The following is a 23,759-nucleotide window of genomic DNA, read 5'->3' on the forward strand; positions in this document are numbered from 1 at the left end:
CTGAAGGACTTGCAAGTTTTATAAGAAAAATCATCTATTTATATTTATACAGGCATACAGGTCAAGGTCAGTTTTGCAAAATGAGATTTTTTTTAAGAAAATAAATGAGGTCTAGCCTATGTAAATATATGGAAAAACAGTCAGTGAAGGCAGAGCAAGGAAGGTTCTGATTACAACTGCATAAATTCCAAGGGATAGTCAATTATTCTATCAAACTTCTTTGGAGTTGTTGCAATCATTTAGCTATTTTCTATGCTAATTTTAGGTTAACAAGTCAGCTAAATAGGATGTAACTTGAACAATAAAGCTTGATCGTGAAGCAACAATATATTGGGAGAAACATTTATACAATACATGAAATCATGTCAATCATGTGTATGTGTATATATAGATGCAGTGAGGTTGTTTTTCTTCACATTTCTCATGTTAGGTAAATTGTTAGAAAACTATAGATAAACCTAATAGGATTATTCTTTACTGTAAAATAACGTGACTCATGGTCATTTCTTTACATAGCTACTTGAAAAAAGAACTGATCAGAAAGAACAATAAGATCAATAACTATAATTTACACAGTATATATGAAGGGGAAAATGAATAAATATTTAGTCTGGTGACACTTTCATAAAAGCAACACAAAATAGATTCATGTTAAATATTATAATTTGGTATTTTTAAAGTATTTTAATTATATTCATTAACTATTAATTTAATAACTATTTAGCTTAATTACACCATTATATTTAACTTAATTGGATTCATTAATCTCATAACTATATTGTTAACTTTGCTATAACTTAAGAATATAAAAATAAACCTCCTAGACTTAAAATTGGTTTTGGTATAAAGAAGTATTGAGAATAAGATGACTCAGGGTCAGTTGCATGGGTGTATATATGTGTGTATATATATTATATATATATATGTATATATTTGTACATATGCACTCACAGACATACACACACATTACACACATTTTTTTTTAACCAGCCAGTAAAATCAGCAAAGGACAAGGAAAATGAACATCTAAGATCTTTGATGACAATTTTCAATAAAACAAGGAAAAGAGAATCAACAGAATTAATGAACATTGATATCAGGGAAAAAAGCTTGTGAGTTATTGAAGTATCAATACCAGTGCAATCAAACTATACAGCTATGGATTAAATATGTTAGTTTTAAGCCCTTCTCTGTGACATTTCAGTTTCACAACAAATATTTACAAGAATCTTAGAGTCCAGTGGCATTGAGAGCAGGAACATATTAACAAAGGAAAACATAATTTTATTTCAAAACCTACAAAAATAGGCTCCTTAATTTTGCCTTATTTCCATGTTTCAATTTATCACACTGATTTTTCAAACATTTGAAATGATCATCATCGTTTTCTGATCAATTAACATATGAACAGATTTTTGGCTTCACTCACAATGACAATAATAATATTAAAACAATAGTGAAATGTAGTTCTTCTCCAATCAGTCTTGTAAAATAAAGGAATTTAATGCTTGGCAGGGGATTATGAAGTACATTTTAGCTAGAGTATCCAAAAATAACAAAACATAAAATAACAGTTTATACTTTGGACAATTCTCCAACTACAGATTTATTCAGCGGATATATTCTTAGATATATGTGAAAATACATGTACAAGAATATCCATTATTGTACTCAATAAAATAGCTAATGATAATAACAAAGGAACCTCCTATCAGTTCATTGAAGATTGTTTAAAAAGAATGAAAAATTTCTTCACTGTGGAAAATGAATATGTAGAACTACATAAATGATATGAGGATCTTTCTGAGATAAATTGTGTAGTAAAAAGAAAAGTGCAAGGGATTTGAGGTTTTAGGAGGGCAAACGTCAGCTAATAGCTACATATTTATAACCTCTGATATATCAGACTGTGTGTTTCAGTTCAGTGAGGTGAGGACAGATGGGATCAATTGTATTAACTTTGCATTATATACATGTTTAGTATCTTAATTATTTACCATATTTGCATATTGCTTTTATATTAAGGAACAGTACTAATACCTCTATCCATTTTGAAGGCATGAAAACGGTTTAAATACGGCCCCATCTCCCTCTTTGAATTCTAGAAGCTTCCCTTGCCAAAGATTTGCCGCCCAACCATACTGAAATGCTTATTATATTAATATCATACCATGCTTCTCATACTTCCTGGGATTTTCTAATTTGTTGATTTTTAAATGCCATGGACCATCTCCACCCATTTGGTTTGCCATTTACTTGAGATAATAACTATTCATTTTTAAAAATGTACCCTCAGCACTTTGAGAGGCCAAGGTGGGTGAATCTCCTGAGGTCAAGAGTTCAAGACCAGCCTGGCCAACATGATGAAACACCATCTCTACTAAAAATACAAAAATCAGCTGGGTGTGGTAACGCGCTCCTGTAGTCCCAGCTACTCAGGAGGCTGAGGCTGGAGAATCGCTTGAACCTGAGATGTGGAGGTTGTAGTGAGCCGAGATTGTGCCACTGCACTCCAGCCTGGGCAACAGAGCGAGACTCTGTCTCAAAAAAAATAAAAATAAAAATACCTCAGACACCATCAATTCCAGAAACGTTTCCCTGTAATCGTCTCTGGATTTCTTCTCTTTCCTGAATTTATTTCTGTATATACTTTGGTAATAGCACTCTGTAGTTCTTTTGTTTGGATGTTTGACATCCAACTAATATGTGAATTCCATTAAATTAATTTTTGTGTTATCTCCGCAAATATAATGTAGAGCATAGTTACTAAAATACAATAGGTTCTAAAACTTTTAATAAATGATGATGCAAAACAGATTATGATATTTGAAAAATAGGTACATACAGTGGCTCATGTCTGTAATCACAGCATTTTGGGAGGCAGAGATGAGAGAATCGCTTGAAGCCAAGAGTTCAAGACCAGCCTGGGCAACATAGGAAGACTCCATCTCTGCAAAAAATTTTAAAAAAGAAAAAGTTAACCAGACATAGTGGCACCTGACATCTGTAGTCCCAGCTACTTGAGAGGCTGAGGTGGGAGGCTTGCTTGAGCCCAGGAATTTGCTGTTACAGTGAGCTATGGTTGTGCCGCTATGCTCCAGCGTGGGTGACAGAGGAAGACCTAGCATTGAAAAAAAAAAAAAGGTGTAAAAAATTGATGTTCACAGGAATGCTTGTAACTTAAAATAGGATGTTGTGAGTACATCTAGAATGTAAGCTCCATTCATCAGGCATTTTTATTTGTGTGGCTTATTGCTATATTTCTAGTATCTAAAAAAGTACCTAGAATATATTTTGATAGTTAATAAGTGAATACGTGCATAAATACTCTTTCTGAGGAGACTGGTAATTACAGTAATTAAATAACTTTTCTAACAATATTAACTTAAAATTACTTTAAATTTGGATTGATATAATTTTAATTTCCAGAGGAGTAATCCAGGCAGAAGTCCAATAGACTCCTGGTCCTGAAACTCATGAGCAAGTCTACTGTTTTAGAAAAACTTAGATAAATATAGTGTTTGATGACACTGGTGGGAATTAAATTACCAGAGCAACAAGTTTGGGAGGAAAAGAGAAAAGGATAGAAGAAAAGACAAGCCAGGTGCAGTGGCTCATGCCTGCAATCCCAGCATTTCGGGAGGTATAGGCAGGAGGATCACTTGAGCCTAGCAGTTTAAGACCAACCTGGGAAAGGTAGTGAGAACCTGTATCCACAAAAAAATAAAATAAAATAAAAATATAATAAAAAATTAGCCAGGCGTGGTGTGGCATGTATGTGGTCCCAGCTACTTGGAAGGCTGAGGTGAGAGGATCGCTTAAGCTTGGGAAATCCAGGCTGCAACGAGCTGTGATCTCACCACTGCACTCCAGCCTGGGCAACAGAGTGAGATCCTGTCACAAAATAAATAAATAAATACACTTAAAAAAATTTTTAAAAGCAGAGAGAAGATGAGACACAAGTAGACAATGGAAGAAATGACAAGTCAATAGAAGATAGACTGACCACTGAGGATTTATGTTCGGGGAGCAGAAAAAGAGCTAGTAATTCCTAAAAGAGCATAAGAAGTGAAGATGAGAAGAGGGTATAAGGGAATCAGAAGAATGTAATATCACAGAGCTTAAGCAAGAATAATTTGCTATAAATGTGTGTTATTCATTTAACTAGACGAAGATAAATATTGAGTTTGTTAACTCTGAAAGAACATTTTACTGTTGTGAGTAGAAGGCAAATTGTGAAGAAATCTTTAAGGAGCACTAGAAGAAAACTTGAAGAAAGCTAATAGAGACATCTCATTTATTGTAGGAAAAGTAAAAAGGGAAAAAAATGATGCTTTAGGTTACAACCATGCAAATAAAGTATTTTTATTATTTGCAAATATAATTACAAGAGATTGGGTGACCTGTGTTCAGAAGAATAGTTTGAATAATGGTTGCAATTTAGATTGATTGTTCCCTGGGAGGCAGATGTTGAGGCCGAGATTTGCATGAGGGAGTTTTATTAGAGCCTTCTTGGAACAAGACCTGTGAGGCACTGCAGGGGTCAGGACTGGACAGAGAGAGAAGTCAAAATGTAATACATTTGCCAGAGCCAATCCCATGAGGAACTTCAGGGCTGGAATTGCTTTACAGAGCTGCCCCAAATTTAGACACGGAGACCGGCCCTTTGCATCCTGAATCAATCAGCCACTGGATATGAGGAACTCCAGGGCAGGGTTTGGGTGAAATGGTTCCCTTTCCCTCAGCAGCAAAGACTGAAGAGAAGCACATCAGTGAAGCTGGGGAAATAAGTGCCTAGTTCAGAAAGGGAGCTCAGGTTGATTAGAACACACAGGTTTATAGCCTCAAATTTCCATTGTGAAAAATACTATATGATATAACATAAGTTGATCAAAAAGTTGGATGTGATTATTCAACATTTTCAATGCTTGTGAAAGTAGAAAGTGTTTTCCTTTCTATTTTATATTTTCATAGACTAATTTAATGTCTATGAGTTTGAAGTTTTTTGCTATCGCTGTTGCAATGCTTGTGAATCTGTACTATATACATCTTGGGGCAAAAACGGACCAAAGTAATCTAGTACTCTGGCTCTTACTGTCACTCTGTGTTCTTCATTTCTTGGGTAAAACCCAGAAATGATCAAATAATTAGGCTAAAAAAATTAATGTAGTTTCTAGTTGTCCAATTTTTGTTTCCTGTTCATAAAGCTCATAAATGTATCACCAGCTGTTAAAGAGAAATATTTATTATTATTATTATTATTATTATTAAGACAGAGTCTCACTCTGTCATCCACGCTGGATTCCAATGGCATGATCTCCACTCACTGTAACCTCTGCCTCTCAGGTTCAAGTGATTCTCCTGCCTCAGCCTCCCGAGTAGCTGGGATTACAGGCACCCGCCACCACGCCTGACTAATTTTTGTATTATTACTAGAGATGGGGTTTCACTGTGTTGGCCAGGCAGGTTGTGAACTCCTGACCTCAGGTAATCTGCCCACCTCAGCCTCCCAAAGTGCTGGGATTACAGGTGCAAGCTACTGTGCCCAGCCAGAAATATTTTAAGGATGAAATACAAGAAGCTATTTAATAGATTTCTCCTGTGTAAATATCATTATTAATGGCATGTGAGTGTTTTAATTTTAAAAGATTTCATTTTTTGATAGAATAACTTGATTGTTCTGTTAAGAGGGGATATTACAGGAAAATGATATTCTGAAAGTCTTGTAGTAATTGATGAATCTACTCAGCGTCTGTCCCTTGTAAAATCAGTAAGAGACCAATAAGAATAAAAGTTAGTAGTTGGAAGTTTTTACCACAGACATAAGCATTTGAAATTTTGCTAAATTAAGAGCTGTTTTATTTATTTTTAAGGGAAAAATAATTCCAGATGCTTAAGTATAACAGTATATAGAAAAGGTGTTTAGAAAAGGTGTTAGATTCATGAAAGCAAAACACCACATGTTCTCACTCATAAGCGGGAGATGAACAATGAGAACACATGGACATAGCGGGGGAAACTCACACACTGGGGCCTGTTGGGGGGTGGTGGGAGTGGGGCAGGTGGGATAGCATTAGGAGAATTATCTAATGTAATGAAGAGTTGATGGGTGCAGCAAACCAACATGGCAAGTGTATACCTATGTAACAAACCTGCACATTGTCCAAATGTACCCCAGAACTTAAAGTATAACAATAAAAAAAAGGGCTTCAAGATAATGCACTCATAGTGCTAGGTTTATGAGTGGTGATGAAACTGCGTGCTAAGTCTTTCATATAATAAATATGATCTCCTACAACACAATACAAACTGCATATAGGTTGGTTGGTTCATTGGTTGGTTGAGTGGAAATTTAGTAGTACTACCACTACCATTCAATCGACACACTTAATTTTTCTGAGGAAAGAGATATAACAACACATGATTTATAGTTGTACACATTTTATGATTTTACATTCTATTCATTCATTGAGAAAGGACACACCATAACTCAGTGAAGCAAAGTCTTAGATAGTAGAAACAACTGTTTCTTTTTGGTGGTCTTAGAAACCTGGCTTTAGTGAAATATAGAACTGAAAAATATTTCCCCATGTTCTACCATGAATGCGTGTGCTTGTGTGTGTGTGTGTGTGTATTAATCAGCATAGAGTCTTGCTTTCTACTGAATGTAAGTTTTGTGAAGACAAGAGCCTTTTCTTGAACAAAACAATAAAGTATAAAACAGTATGAGAGCTTTATTATAGAGCTTGTGAAAATACCCTTCACAATTTTTTATTATATTTAACATGAGCACTCATATTTTCTTTTTTATTTTATGGAAAATTTTAACGTTAAATCTGCCTTGGACCTCACATATAATTTGGTAAAAGCTCTTTAAGTTAGAAACATAGATTAATTGTTTTTTCTAAGATCATAGTAGTCTTGTGAAAGCTTTTCAAACTCCACATCAGTGTTATTTCTTTCTATTAACCTATACATTCCAATTAAAGATAAATTTTCCCCCTTATTTTGTGATTCAATTAACATTCATCCAGTTTCCTAATCTCTGGGAATTGCATCATAATATCCATTGAAATGATGTATCTTTTTTTTTTTAAAGAAGGCCAAAGGCATAATCACCAATGTGCACTAATGTTCGCAGAATATATGGTAAGGGTCCATTTGAATTTGTGCTCATTTTTCTAGGAAAAATATACAAAATAATGAAGTAAAATCTCCCAAGTTTCTCCATCTCAGAACCTTTTGAAAGAAGGTCAATGGTGGCTATTATTTTATTTGCTCACTTATGTATTCATTTGGTGCTAATTTTACAACTTTTCAATAAGTTATAAAAAATGTTCTCTATGGGCTCAAATATCCACAATGAACAATTGCTATCATCATAAACCAAAACAGATATAATTGGCATTTGATACCTTTATAATTAAATCTATTTTCTATATACATTTTGAGAGTCTAAGACATAATTGACTTACACAAAATCAACTAAAAACTAGTCCAATTTAGCACCTCAAAGGGGACTAGAGCCAGAAGCTAGATCCACTGCTATCCTTCTAGGAGGTACATTATTTTACTGTTTTTACTGCACTGCCTTTACATTTTCCTCCAGGCAAAACTAGCACTGTTTCTCTAAAAGGGCAAAGGTCTAAATGCGTGTTTTATTACCGTTATTTCTATGTGATTAATTCTAATGCGATTTAATAAGTTCTGATTAATAATAACTCAGTATTTATCTGCATCATAATAATTGTTTTTGAACTTGTTTAATGCTAACATGGGTTATTTTTTAACGTTCTTTTATAGTTTTATAAAACCACTGTGAAGGTAAATGTGTTCAAGAGAATAAATTTTTCTGTAGGAAAATATATTGAGTTGGTTATCAGGAGGGTTCCTTTTACTAAGAAAATTTTGGTTTAAAAATTGATAAACTAATTAGAGAACGACATCTTGAGGAGGTGAGCAGGATCTAAACCAACAAAAAATAGTTAAAATGAGAAACGTTATTTTTATCTGATGGGAAGGCAGCACAACAGAAGAGGACAGAACACATGACTCTAGAACTTAAAGTATAATAAAATAAAATAAATAAAATAAAATAAAAAGACTACAGTGACAGAAGACTGTCACCTCTTTCTGTGGAGAGGCATGAGAGTGAGAGTCAGTAAGGAAACTTCAGGTTGTTTTTTTTTTGTGTGTGTGTGTGTATTTATTTATTTATTTATTTATTTTTATTTATTTATTTTTTTATTATACTTTAAGTTTTAGGGTACATGTGCACATTGTGCAGGTTAGTTACATATGTATACATGTGCCATGCTGGTGCGCTGCACCCACTAACTCGTCATCTAGCATTAGGTATATCTCCCAATGCTATCCCTCCCCCCTCCCCCCACCCCACAACAGTCCCCAGAGTGTGATATTCCCCTTCCTGTGTCCATGTGATCTCATTGTTCAATTCCCACCTATGAGTGAGAATATGCGGTGTTTGGTTTTTTGTTCTTGCGATAGTTTACTGAGAATGATGCAGGTTGTTAGTAAAAAGGGCTTCAACAGACGCTTCTCAAAAGAAGACATTTATGCAGCCAACAAACTTAAAAAAAAATGCTCATCATCACTGGGCATTAGAGAAATGCAAATCAAAACCACAATGAGATACTATCTCACACCAGTTAGAATGGTGGTCATTAAAAAGTCAGGAAACATCAGATGCCGGAGATGATGTGGAGAAATAGGAATGCTTTTACACTATTGGCACGAGTGTAAATTAATCCAAACATTGTGGAAGACAGTGTGGCGATTCCTCAAGGATCTAGAACTAGAAATATCATTTGACCCAGCAATCCCATTACTGGGTGTATACCCAAAGGATTATAAATCATTCTATTATAAAGACACATGCACAAGTATGTTTATTGTGGCACTGTTCACAATAGCAAAGACGGAACCAACAGAAATGCCCATCAATGATAGACTGGATAAAGAATATGTGGCAAATATACACCATGGAATACTATGAAGCCATAAAAAAGATGCGTTTATGTCCTTTGCAGGGACGTAAATGATGCTGGAAACCATCATTATCAGCAAACTAACACAAGAACCGAAAAACAAACACCGCATGTTCTCACTCAAAAGTGAGAGTTTAACAATGAGAACACATGGACACAGGGAGGAGGACATCACACACCAGGGCTTGTTGGGGAGTTGGGGCGAGGGAAGGGATAGCATTAGGAGAAATACCTAATGTAAATGATGAGTTGATGGGTGTGGCAAACCAACATGACACGTGTACACCTATGTAAGAAACCTGCACGTTGTGCACGTGTATCCAAGAACTTAAAGTATGACAATTTTTTTAAAAAAAAGGGCTTCTGGATAATGCACTCATGGTGCTAGGTTTACGGGTGGTGATGAAACTGCATGCTAAGTCTTTCATATAATAAATATGATCTCCTACAACACAATAAAAATTGCATACAGGTTGGTAGGTTAATTGGTTTGTTTGAGTGGAAATTAAATGGATTAGTTTTTTTATTTTATTTATTTATTTTTAAATTAAAATATTTGGAATTACATGGAAAACAACCAAGATGAGGAAAAGTGATAGAATATAGGTATCCTAGGTGCTTGTTTAGCTAATGAAGAGGACTTTGTAATTCAATGAGACATAGAAAGAGTTTATGCAATTCTATCCATAATTTTAAGAGGTCAGATTATACCAACTCATACTCCATTTACAATTGAAGCTATAGTAGATATTTTAAAAATTATAACCATTGAGGGGTGATTGGGGAGATGTTGGCCCAAGAATACAAAATTGTATTTAGGAAGAATAAATTCAAAAGATCTAGTGCACAATGTGGTAACTATAGCTGACAATAACATGTTGCATACTTAAAAATTGCTGAAAGAGTAGATTCTGAGTGTTTTCTTCACAAAAAATGGTAAGTATGTGCATATGTTCATTAGCTTGATTTAGTCATTCCACAGTGAATGCACGTATCAAAACACCTTGTTGCTTGCCATAAATATATACAGATTGTATTTGTCAACTTAAAATACACAGGAAATAAAATTAATGACTATCAATCAATGTTAATCCATGATGGCCTGAGAAATGGGCAATCAACTTTAAGAGAAGGAGGACAAGGAGCAACAAGAGAGGAAGGACTCTACTTTCCAGCCATTGAAATCAAGTTACTTACCAAAGCATAAATTGGGAGTCAAATGTGCATGCACTTTTGATTTGGTGTTTACTTTTTGCTTTACAAAAGATTTAATAGTTATACAAAGTAATGTATATGTTTTAAAGTATTATTGTTAGTAGTAAAATACACATGCATATGAAAATAAAATCCCGAGGATGCCCAGATTTTCAAAGTGTGGATAGAATTACTTTTACAATGAAAACTTTTACCTAATTTATTTTTATAATTATTTCATATGCTACTGAAAGAGTCTGGAAAAGAACAACATATTAAATAAGATTTACAATGATAATTATCTAAATTTATTTAGTATATACTAGTGCATATAAAGTGTTATCATTGTATTAGCATACATTTTCAGTAAAATGGTGTTGCCTAAATGACTTAAATGAAAACAGTCAAAGCTTCAAGATCACAGGAATTTTCTTCTCTAATCTAAAATCATGTTACTTTTTCGTTTGTTTTCTAATTGAACTCTGAATACTATCCAGAGATTTTTATTTTCAAAGTAACTGATTGTCTTTATATGTAGAAATGTGAAAATGCTATCCTCAACAGAAAACCTTTAGCATCGTAAGCATACTAGTGATTGGAAAGTTTTATGTTGTCTAAACCTTTCGGTTATTTTAGAAGCAGCATATGGGAGGTAAACTCTTGATTTTATCTACGCATTTAATTCATAATTTTTAAATTATGGAATTGAAGTTTAAAAATAATGTATCCTTAGAACATGACCAGCATTGATCATTTCTTTATATTTCAGTGTCCGAGGTCATTGCTAGGAAGTCTACTGTTCAGATAATACACATTCCTGGACAGGTGATTTTCTTGTTTTTTTCTCTCTGAAAACATTTAGGATGTCTTCTGTTTACATAGTATTTTGCAATTTCATAATAGAAGAGAACAAGAATTAAAGATGATCCAAATTCCTATGTTTCATAGATTTACTTTTTGAGATACTATTAACATAAAATTAACCATTTTGAAGTGCACTATTCAGTGGAATTTAGTACATTTTCAATGGTGATCAACTTACACCACTATTTATTTCCAAAACATTTTCATCACCCCAAAAAGAAACCCTATACACATTAAATAATCACGCCCTAGTACCCCAGTTCCCGAACACTGACAATCACTAATCTGTTTTCTGCCACAATGTATTTCCCTTTTCTGGATATTTTGTATTTATTTTATACGTTATATTTAAAAATCATACATTAGGTGACTTTTTGCTGCTGGCTTCTTTCACTTAGCAAAACGTTTTTGAGGTTTATCAACACTCTGTGTTGTATCAGTACTTTATTCTTAAGGTTGAGTAATATTCTATTGCATAAATTGATACATTGCATTTTGTTCAGCCATTCATCCATTGATAGATCTTTGGTTTCTTCCTTTGTCTATTATAAATAAGGCAGCTTTGAACATTTACATACAAGTATTCGTGTGAAAACATATTTTCAGTTATTTGGGGTAAATAAGAAGAAATAGAATTGCTGAGTCATATAATAATTCTGTTTAACTTTTTGAGGTACCATCAACCTGTTTTTCACCAGTGGTTGCACCCACTTATATGCCCACCAGCAATATATGAGTATTCCAATTTCTCTACAACCTTGCCTAGACTTACTAGTTCCCATTCTTAAAATATGCCTACTCTATTCAGTGTGGAGTGGTATCTCAATTTGGTTTTGTTTAGCATTGACCTAATGACTAATCTCATAGAGCATTTTTTATATGTTTGTTGGCCATTTGTATATTTTCTTTGAGGAAATTTATTTTCAAGCCATTTATTCATTTGTATAAAAATGGTGTTGTCTTTTTGTTGTTGAGTTCTAAGAGTTCTTTATATATTATGAATCCTAAACACTTATAAGATATATGTTTTGCAAATAATTCTTCTTATTATGAAAGTTATCTTTATCTTTTTGGTAGTGTCCTTTGATGTACAATAGTTTGTTTTTATGAAGTCCAATTTACATATATTGTCTTTTGTTGTTTGTGTTTTTGACATCATACTAAGAATATATTGCCAAATTCAGGTCATGAAGATTTACCTTTATGCTTTCTCCTAAGAGTTTTGAATTTGTAGTTCTTAAACATAGGCCATTGATCTATTTTGAGTTAATTATTGCCATCATTTTATTTATATCCTTATTTTTGTCCAGTCATTCATATTAATATTTCTGCATGCTTTTTATTAGATAAAGTATTTCTAGATCTCCATTTCTTTTTGTCCTTCTTTTACAGTGAACTCTTTTACATAAATGAATGTATGTTATTTCTGCCTATACTAAGCACACAATCTAGAATTTGTTTAAAACAACTTTTTCTTGTACTGAGGCAGTGTCTTCTTGGTTTATTTTTTAATATAAAAGTATTTACAGGTTGCCAGTTTTCCCCAAATATATCATGATAATTTTTTTGTCTGTTTATATCTATAACTGATATTACTGCCACTTTTTCTGACTTACCGCTGAACTTCAGCTTTGTGTGCCTTAAAGATGCCTGTGGAATGACAGGCTTTATCTCAGGAGGCATGCAGAGAGATCAGGCAGGCAAACGGGGAGGTCATCGTTTAGTTAAACAAACAAGAAAGACTTGTGTAAGATATGTTTCTGATTTTCTCAGAAAGCATATGCCTTATTTCAATTTGGATACAAACCGTCTCTTTCACAGTGCTGGTTTGGGGAAGATGAGTAATAGAATCCAACCAAAGGTGCTGTGTACAGACTGTTCTTTGGTTAATGACCACTAATGTTCATTTTCTTCTCATTTTTACTCTCCTCTGCTGCTCACCTCAGAGATTCACATGTACTTAACAGCAAAATAAAGACTCTTCCATTCCTCACTCAAGTATTCTTTGTTGCTATTGTTGTTTTCTGAATCTTTTGTCTCTTTCCTCTGAATCATCTCACCCATTTGCTCCTCTCCAGGAACTTGCTAGAATTTCTTCTCAAAATTATTATGAAGGAGTTTACTGTAATTTTTTTATATTCCAATAAATGTGAAACTGAATGGGAGACTAACTTTGCTTCATCTGTCGTTTTAAATCAGAAGTCTCACAATAACATTGAGATAATATTTAAATAGAATCCATATATAAAATAATGGTTAATTTGTTTGAAATATAAGCAGTGCCAGAAAATATTAATTAATTTGTGGTAAAGAAAGCATACATTTTTATACCATGGAATCTGCATTGTACCTATTATTGTGCATCATATTTGCCACCAAAGAAAATAGCATGTAATTCAAAATATTCAAAGAAATATTAATTCAACAAGAAGTAAAGATTTTTTTTTTGAGACAGTCTCCTCTGTTCCCCAGGCTGGAGTGCAGTGGCATGATCTCAGCTCACTGCAACCTCCGCCTCCCAAGTTCAAGCAATTCTCCTTCCTCAGCCTCCTGAGTAACTGGGATTACAGGCACACCCCTCCACGCCCGGCTAATTTTTGTATTTTTAGTAGAGACAGGGTTTCACCATGTTGGCCAGGCTTGTCTGGAACTCCTGACCTCAGGTGATCTGCCCGCCTCGGCCTCCCAAAGTGCTGGGATTACAGATGTGAGCCACCAGGCCCTGCCAAAGATAATTTTCAATAACTAGATTTTATTATTTACAGCCTATGATTTTTAAAAACATTTCTTATCTGGATTATATGTAAATGCTTCTCAATAATAACATATAAAATGCCTTCACAGCACTCCTAAAACAAATGTGATTAAAAATTTCATAGTCTTTTATTTCCTTTAGTATTTTAGACAAAAATCAAAAATGAGGTATTAAAATTTAACCCCCAAAAGAAATTATTGATGGTGCAGGAAAATACATAAAAATCAGGGGTATATTCTACCATAATATTCTATTAATTCTATTATAATATTGTAGAAAAAAATTAAAAAATAAATACTCAGGGTATCAAAGTAATTAAATGGCCAAAGTGAAACGAAAAAAAAAGCACATGGAAAGACAATGGCATTGCAATATGCTAATGACTATCTCTAATACTGTTGAGTACAACCATGACCCAGACACTATTCTTAATGTTTATATATTTTAACAAATATAATCCCTAGTAATAATAGTGATTGCTATTGTGATGATGATTTTATGGAGAAAAGGGAATGTCAATCTAATCTGTGATCCCATAACAGCATGACTGAAACTGGGTAATTTCTAATCAATAGAAATGTATTAGCTTAATAAATTTGATATTGGAGGCCAGGAAATCCAGTATCAAGGTGCTACCATCCTGTAAGGATCTTCTCTCTGTGTCATGCCATGGTGGAAAGTAGAAAGCCTGTGGAGTCTGTGGAGGGTGGCAGGGGGCTAATACAGACACACTGGAGATTACATTTCAACATGACTTTTGAGGGAACAAATATTCAAACCATAGCCTATATGTTGAAGATGAAAGTTTTGTGAGCATATTTGACCCAAGAAAAGTGATATCTGTGAAAACAGCCTTAGGATGTCTCTGATTAAAGAATGATAAGTACTTTCTTTTCCTTCTAGGCTAATACCAACTTGGTCTTTTATAACAGTACTATGTTAGTCCATTTTCACACTGCTGATAAAGACATACCAGAGACTGGGCAATTTACAAAAAGAAAAAAAAAGAGGTTTAATGGACTCAAAGTTCCACGTGGCTTAGGAAGCCTCACAATCATGGCAGAAGGTAAAAAGCAGCAGACAAGAGAAGAGAATTTGTGCAGGGGAATTCAGATCTTGTGAGACTTATTCACCATCCCAAGAACAGCACAGGAAAAAGACCTGTCCCCATGATTCAATTATCTTCCACCAGGTCCCTCCCAAGACACATGGGAATTATGAGAGCTACAATTCCAAATGAGATTTGGGTGGGGACACAGCCAAATCTTATCAAGTACCAACCCCCTCAACAAGGGCAGAACCTTCATGGCCTAAGTATCTCTTACAGTTCTCCTGTCTTAATACTGTTAAAATGGCAATTAAATTTTAGTGTAAGTTTTGGAAGAAACTCACTTTCAAACACTAGGAGGGTGATATAAAAAGGTTAAATTATTCTCTCAAATCACATTGGTGTGAATTTGCAGACCTAGGATTTGATTCCATTCTGTCTGCCTCTGACCAACATGCATTTAACCACTGTCCTATACTGATGTTCAGTTTAGCCTAGTGCACAGTGTATGAGTAGTACATCTGCTAAGTGTAGAAAGACTGCAGTGAGAAACTGTGAAGATATGTGATAAGATGAATGATGGCTCCTAAATACGCCCATGTCCTAAATCCCAGAATCTGTGGCTCTAGTGCCATTTATAACAAAAGGGAATTGATATTGGTAGCCAGCTGAAATTGAAATAATGAGAAACACACACACAGAGAGAGAGAGAGAGATACTGCCACAAAAGAAACATCTGGGAGATATCACGTGAAAATTATTGGACCTGCCCTTGCTGGTTTTAGAATGGGGCTACGAGCCAAGGAATTCAGGCAGCCCCAAAAAAGTTAAAAAGGCATGGAAATGAATTCTCCCCTTGAGCCCTGAGGAAAGGAATGTGGTCCTGCTGATAACTTGATTTTAATTTATTTACACTTGTCAGACCAGGAGGATTGCAAGATAACACACATATGTTGCCTTAGGACACAAAGGTTGTGGTTGCTTGTTACAGAACCAGTAGGAAATTTATCCAGGACATAAATAAGGGATTCTCATGATTGCTACATTTAACATTTCCTTGAAATACCAGAAATTTATGAAAGAAGAGGAGATAAAACATTTCAGATAGTGGGGTCCGATATTTGAAAAGAAAACTGGAAAAGAAGAGTTGAGAAATAGTGTACGGAGATTCTTGGTTTTAAGTTACAGTGAGTAACAGCTTATTAGGATGACATCCAAACAATCTATGAAAAATTTTTTAATTTTAACTTTTTTTGAGTAATGTTCTCATTCTGTTGCCAGGCTGGTGTGTAGTGGTGCAACCACAGTCCAATACGGCCTCAACATCCCAGGCTGAAGCAGTCCTCCCACCTCAGACTCTCCTAAATTGTGGGGATTACAGGTATAAGCCACCACACCTGGCCCATTATAAATTATTTATGTTGAATCTTATGATGACATACATGACAGAGTCTGCATTTAATATTTTGAAATTTTGTTAGATTTATTTTAGTTTATATTTTTACACTTTAATTTCTACCATTATCTTCACCACAATAGGGGAGTTCTTAAAACCAAATAGTGGTGATTTGGTTTTTTTCAAGAATAAAAAAAACGCTGTTATAGGGCTGGGCGCGGTGGCTCACGCCTGTAATCCCTGCACTTTAGGAGGCCGAGACAGGCGGATCACGAGGTCAGGAGATTGAGACCATCCTGGCTAACACGGTGAAACCCCGTCTCTACTGAAAATACAAAAACTTAGCTGGGCGTAGTGGCGGGCACCTGTAGTGCCAGCTACTCGGGAGGCTGAGGCAGGCGAATGGCGTGAACCCGGGAGGCGAAGCTTGCAGTGAGCCGAGATGGCGCCACTGCACTCCAGCCTGGGCAACAGAGCGAGACTCTGTCTCAAAAAAAAAAAAAAAGGCTGTATAATAGCGAAAAGCTTTAAAAATGTGCAAAACTGCAGTTAGGATTAATATTAAAATTGACAATCACAAATGAAGGAAGCATGGGAAGCATTGTTGCTAGTTGAAATTTATACACTTACGGAAAGAAATGGAGAATATTAAATAGTCAGAAAAATCTTTATTTAAATACCTTTCGTGATAAAATTCCAACAGAGACCTGGTAATCCAGCTGTCACTCTGAATTAAAGAGCTTGTACCAAATTACATTGAGATACATGGTAAAGAACAAAAGCCATTACGGATATAGTTTAATGACTGAAGAGAGACATAATGACCAGGTAAGTTTGGAAAGATAGATAATAGCCAAACTCATGTAAGTTTTTGGAATCCATGGTAATCTTTTGTTTTTTATTTATTCACTTATTTATTTTTTTATCTGTGTGTGTGTGTGTGTTTTATGTTTCATATAGTATACAGAAAAGCTATGGGTGCCTTTTAAGCAAGTAATTCTAAAAACTGATTCATATTTTGAAAAGGATCATTCTGGTTGTTTTGTGGAACATGGATTCTAAAGGAGAGAGAGGCTTAGGGAGCCTGGTTTTTAGGAAGCCATAGAAATAATTCAGGTGGTCAACAGTGGTGGCTTGCACTTAAATGTTAGAAGAAGAGATTAAGATACAGAACTTTCTGATGGATGGAATGAAGGGATGAGAGAGAGGAAACAAAAGGTATAGGCATGTGTAGTGGAAGACTTGGAGAGAAATAGATAATTTTCCATATAAAATTTTAAATGGCTCATTTGACATTGGTGGGAATGCAAGGCAGGCATTTAAATATTGGATTCAAAAAAATCAGTTGAACAGTCAGGATAGAGATGTGGTTGTGAGAGCCATTACACATGGTTGTCTTGTCATTCAACTGGTTAAACGACTTAGGGAGAAAGTGTAAATAGAAAATGAGAATATGGATTTTTATTTTGGTATAATAACAAATTCACTAAAGCAATATCTATGGTAATGTCTAGGAGAAAATGCATTATGATTACAATTGTAGTGTACAAGTGCCTAAGTTTTAGTTTGTTTTTAGAAAATATTTTTGTAGCACAATAGAGAAATATTTAATAGAATAATAGTTATATTTTCAATCCACTAAATAATAATTAAATCAAAATTAGAGTATAATCTGTATGTGTCAAATGGTTGGCTCATTAGGTTTTCTAAAGAAGAGTGTTTGATATATTGCTAAATGTGAACTTTAATGTTTTACAACAAAAGGTAGAGAAAAATGTTCCAGAATGATAAAACCTTCAGTAGGATACGCTGAAGTTAATGTGAAGAAACTACAGCAGGCAGCGTGCTTTATGCTGCTACTGCATAGAATGTCAATTATATAACATCCTCCCTAATTATGAAATTCTTTAATAATTGACTCACCTTTCAACTTTGACTGTATTCTCTTTAAACTGCTTTTGTTTTTGTTTTTGTTTTTTTTTTGGAATAGAAACATTTTTGGTTTAACTCAGTGAAAATTATTCTTATAACCAGCAAGATTCCCAGCCCGAGCTCAGGTCTCTCTTCCTTTTCTTATAAAGCCTCCAGTATCAATCCCATGATACACCATTTGTCCATTAACCCATTAATCCATTAATCCATGAGTGGATTCATCTATTCATGAGGACTACTTTTCATCTTTTCATGAGGACCAAGCCCTCATGACCCAATCACCTCTTTTTTTCTTTCTTTTTTTTTTTTTTTTTCTTGAGACGGAGTCTTTCTCTGTCGCCCAGGCTGGAGTGCAGTGGCCCGATCTAAGCTCACTGCAAGCTCTGCCTCCCGGGTTCATACCGTTCTCCTGCCTCAGCTTCTCGAGTAGCTGGGACCACAGGCGCCTGCCACCACGCCCGGCTTTTTTTTTTTTTTTTGTATTTTTAGTAGAGACGGGTTTTCACCGTGTTAGCCAGGATGGTCTCGATCTCCTGACCTCATCATGATCTGCCCGCCTCGGCCTCCCAAAGTGCTGGGATTACAGGCGTGAGCCAAGACGCCCGGCAGACCCAATCACTTCTTAAGGGACCTCCCTCTCAATACTGCCACATTGAGTTAATTAAATTTCAACATGAGTCTGGGCGCGGTGGCTCACGCCTGTGATCCCAGCACTTTAGGAGGCCAAGGCAGGCAGATCACTTGAGGTTAGTAATTCGAAACCAGCCTGGCCAGCAAGGTGAAACCCCGTCTCTACTAAAAATACAAAAATTAGCCAGGTGTGGTGACAGGCACCTGTCATCTCAGCCACTAGGGAGGCTTGAACCCGAGAGGCGGAGGTTGCAGTGAGCCAACATCGCGCCACTGCACTCCAGCCTGGGCAACAGAGCAATACTCTGTCATAAAATAAAATAAAATAAAATTAAATTAAATTAAATTAAATTAAATTAAATTAAATAAATTTTAACATGAGTGTTGAAAGGGGACAAACATGTGAGCCATAGCATACATGTTGAAGAAGAAATTGTAATGGGCACATTTGTGCCAAGAAAAGAGAAATCTGTGAAAACAACCTGAGGATATCTCTGATTAAATTATAAATAACTGTCCTTTCCTTCTACGCTAAGACAAGTGAGTAACTATTGTTAAATCAGACTCACTTGGATCAGAGATACTACCCAACATAAAACTTACTTCATGATTTCAAGGATATACAATCTACAGAAAAATATATAGGAAAAAACTCAGAATATTCTGTGTGCCTCCCCAGATCTCTGCAGAATGTACTCTCCACTGGCATGTAAAGAACAGGTCCCCAAGTAAGATGGGCAGTCACTTGCTTTAGAAAATATATTTAGGTTATGAAACATCTCCATTTTATACTTATATAGCTTATGCGACGTTTTCCAGGGAGTATGACAAATTAATCACAGATTTTTGATTTAATTACCAAAAGCAACCCTAAAGTGGGGACATTCCACTAAAGCATCTAAAGGTAAGTATTCTCCTCCTGCTAAATACCATTAGTTTGTTTTTAGGACATCTGTTCTGAGCATGGTTACAAGGAGATTAGATCATATGCACATACCTTTTTTTTTTTTTTTTTTTGAGACAGAGTCTTGCTTTGTCACCCAGGCTAAGTGCAATGGCGGGATCTCCACTCACTGCAACTTCCGCCTCCCGGGTTCAAGTGATTCTCCTGCCTCAGCCTCCTGAGTAGCTGGGATTACAGGCACGTGCCACCATGCCTGGCTAATTTTTTGTATTTTTAGTAGAGACAGGGTTTCACCATGTTGGTCAGGCTGGCCTCGAACTCCTGACTTCATGATCTGCCCGCCTTGACTTCCCAAAGTGCTGGGATTACAGGCGCGAGCCAGCACATGCCTTTTATTATTCCAAGGAGTGTCTCCCCAGCACTGCAAAAAAATGCACAAGATAACAACTGTTTAACTTCTCAGTCTACCCTCTTGCTTAGTCAGTATCTCTACTATATATTTTGAAATTACATCTCTATATTCTGCCTTATACTCTGTGCCATGTTTTCTATAAAGAGTAATCTGACATCCTAACAACAAATTGGATTTTACCCATATAATGTTAACAAGATTTTTCTTCACAAAATTTGTTAAACATAATGATACTCCAGATTTGTTTTAATATTATTTTATCAGTGTAATTATCTTTATTCCCCTACCTACCATAGTTATTTGATCTTTTTTTCTATGTATGTTGATGTCAGTATTTATGGAATGTGTAATTTTTATACAAAATATTTCATTTTTTATTTTTATTAAAAATCATCACTGATGCAGCAGGAACTGATGTGATTGTAAAAGATATCAAAAAGTCAGAAGAATGTCAGCATTAATTTTTATGAGACCAACTTTACTTCCTTCCCTGGAAAGTTTCTAGAGGCATTTTAGCAAGTGGTGACTTCTATTCAGAACATAAAATATTTTTTCATCTTGAGAAATTATCATTTACATAATCTGGTTTTAATTTAAATTCTATAAATGAATTATCAAATGCTTTGTTCATCATATACCTTTGTCAGAGGGATAAATATAGTATTTTTCCATGTCCCATACACTTCCACGCACTGAGATAGTGACCAAAGGACATCATTCTGTGAATTATGGAATTCATTTTGTTTGTGGACATAACAATATTCCACTTATCACAGGAAACATTGTAGAACACTAGCTTCCAGTGTGAGTGTCTTACTTAATCCTTCTATACCCAGTAGCAATAACAGTTTTGCCTCTCTATCATTGAAACCCAGTTGCATGATGGGGAAGAAAACCCCTTTTTATGTGGGATATCCAAACCGTTAGAAAAAAATGATTAAAGCCCCAATTCACTCTGATGTCCCACTACACTTAAGTTTAACATAGTTATTCAAACATTTGAAATTCCTTTGGCTCTCTAAGCCACACAGTCATTAACAATAAAGACATCAGTGATTATGATATCTCATAACCTTTCTTTTTAATGAATAAGCTGTTTTCCACCATTTTTGAAACGTCTGCTAAAGTTCTTATAAATTAATTTATACAAATAGAGTTTTGTTTTCTCTCATGACCTATTTCCAGCCATGGGAAGTCTCCTACAAAAGAGATACTTACTTATGTCCTTATTTGTGTTAACAAGCAAGACTTTTTCATCATGCTGACAACCTTCTAGGAATGTTATTTCAATCCTACTCAGTATCCAAGATGAGTTCCTAAAACATACCCGAAGAATATTTAGAAAAATGGGGCCAGTGGTGATCAAGTCATCATATATGTTGTTGCTGTGGCATGATGAACATGAGTTTAATGTTTCTTCTGTGAGAATAACAACTCCTGAAGTTTCTCCTACAACTTGCCATTGGTCATTGTCAGATCTGAGAGAATAATTAAGAGTTTTGTTGTCTTGTGCTGACATGCTCATTGTTTAATTTGTAGATGCAGCCTTCCTTGGAATATTAATCCTTTTACAAGTATCTTTTCCATTTGTTGTATCTCCCATTTCAACTTATTACATTTTCTTCCACCTAAAGTTGGCTTTAAACTCAGCAGCTATATCAATCGCCCACAAATCTGGTAATAAGCGCCACCTTACTAACACGTATCAGTACCCCTTCTCACCTCCACTCCAAGCTGATGAGAAATTTGACATCTAGAGAATAAAAGACAAACCTCGTTGCCTGGTAATGGAGCTGCATTTACTGGTAGCCCTTGTTAAGCCAAAAGGGTCAAATGTATGCCTCATTTCAATATGAGTCATAAATATGCACTGGTAAATTGCTAATCCTAACCCTAAGCCTAGAAATATGAACTGGTAAATTCAATGACATCAGTACTAAGTATAAGACATTCTTTAAGTAAACACAATTTCAAGAGAATGTATTTAAGGTGAGTCTGACACCAGTGGATAAGAAAGAATGAAAAAATATTGTTAGATGGAAAAATGGAGCATTGGTTAATAGCGTTCTCCCACCCCATCATTCCTGCCTCTAGATTCTAAGAAATCATTCGACTGAAGATTGCAACGTCTGTCCTCTCATTCTCAAACTTAGGTCGTGTTCACTTAAACAATTAAGCCAATCCATAGATAGAGCCTTTTTTGTCACCCATTGTCAATAGCAAGTGTTTCAATTGCCTATTGATTAACACACTTCTCTGACTATAATAAGCACTGTGGTATGTTCATCAAATGTATGTTTCCTTGATTCTTTCCATATATTAATAACAGGAACCTGTATCTTGAGTAGAAAACATATATACATGTAGGCCACATTGACAGGGAATTTGCCGTTCTAAACTTGTAAATGCATTCTCTCATGTTACATCTGTTACATGATCAGGAAAGGTGACATAAGAACTAGTGGTAGTGCCACATGATGCATATTCCTAACCCATAGAGTTAGCAGTAGAGGCTGTGTGATATGTGCTATGTGCCATCCCAGTCTTTGGGGACTTGTAACCACAGATATTTTCAAGAAATGTTTCTTCTGTTGATATTGGGTGAGTTTCTGGGCACATTGAATATTTTGTTGAATTCTAGAAAAGTGTTTCATCTCTCGGCCCATCAGTAATTGGCTAAGCCCCAAATATTGTTTTCTTTTAGGAACCCAAACAGCTCTAGCCTGCCTAAGGCACTGCCTAAGCATTTCATTTCCTTTATGAACTGTCATCTCTGTGTTGTTGTTCTTGCTGTTTCCTTGTTTGGCATTCATAAACAATCTACATTAAGGATACATGTAGACTGTTTGGACTTTAAGAATAAATTAAGTCTCCCTTTGATTTGTCTGACCGCAGAGCAAGGCTATAGCCCAAAAGTCTGTGAATATCCAAGCACTTCCCTGAAGGTGGGGACCAATTTCTCTTCACCAATAAATGGAGAGGTTTCGACTCTTGGTATTCAAAATTTCCTTTACTTTTTGCAATTACAGTTTTATCATCCGTAAATAGTATTTATTCTAATTGCCAAAGAGCAAGGCAACCCTACATCTTGGAGATCCCATGAGTGAACCAGGCAGCCTGCTGTGTCTTGGCCAGGAGGCGATCAAAAGGTTTGTGCCACACAGTGATGGAGGCTAGAGACTGTTGGAAGACTCTACCTTCAGCTTTTGGCCAATAAAACAACTTGCTCATAGATGTGCCTATGTGGTGTGCACATCTGAAATTCTCCTTCATGCCATGCTCTCTAAAACATCATTTCTTCGTAATAGAGCTTCACGGTGCTGCTCTTTCCTTATTTCAATGCTTATTTGTCATTACCCATAGCAGAGTCTATTTTCTAGGTTCATAAATATCTCATGTCCTTTCATGATGAAAGTGTTTTTGACTAGTATTAGCAATTTACTTTTGAATAAGCTATACATAAAGCTTCCTTAGGCAACCTTTGGTGTCAAAAACTCAAGAGGTCTCTGCTAAGTAGCCATAATTGAGTTCTGTCAAAACTGCAGACTGTATGTTTTGGATGCACATATTCTAACATCATTGAACAGCTGGATTATAAGAGCCTTGTGGGACTGCT

General features: G+C 35.3%; 1 protein-coding gene and 1 long non-coding RNA gene across 2 annotated transcripts in view; one reads left to right on the forward strand and one right to left on the reverse strand.

Annotated features, from left to right (window-relative positions):
• Positions 1–23,759, forward strand: part of CDH9 (cadherin 9) — a 159,141-nt gene that overhangs the window by 68,279 nt on the left and 67,103 nt on the right. The gene's annotated exons all lie outside the window — the stretch shown is intronic.
• The window catches only part of LOC129527882 (uncharacterized), a 99,814-nt gene that overhangs the window by 5,996 nt on the left and 70,059 nt on the right, over positions 1–23,759 (reverse strand). Inside the window, exon 2 of the long non-coding RNA XR_008672975.2 lies at positions 2,846–2,950. This is a non-coding gene — a long non-coding RNA (uncharacterized lncRNA). The remainder of the gene's footprint in view (positions 1–2,845; positions 2,951–23,759) is intronic.

Source organism: Gorilla gorilla, chromosome 19 (assembly GCF_029281585.2).
Source record: "Gorilla gorilla gorilla isolate KB3781 chromosome 19, NHGRI_mGorGor1-v2.1_pri, whole genome shotgun sequence".
Taxonomy (NCBI): domain Eukaryota; kingdom Metazoa; phylum Chordata; class Mammalia; order Primates; family Hominidae; genus Gorilla; species Gorilla gorilla.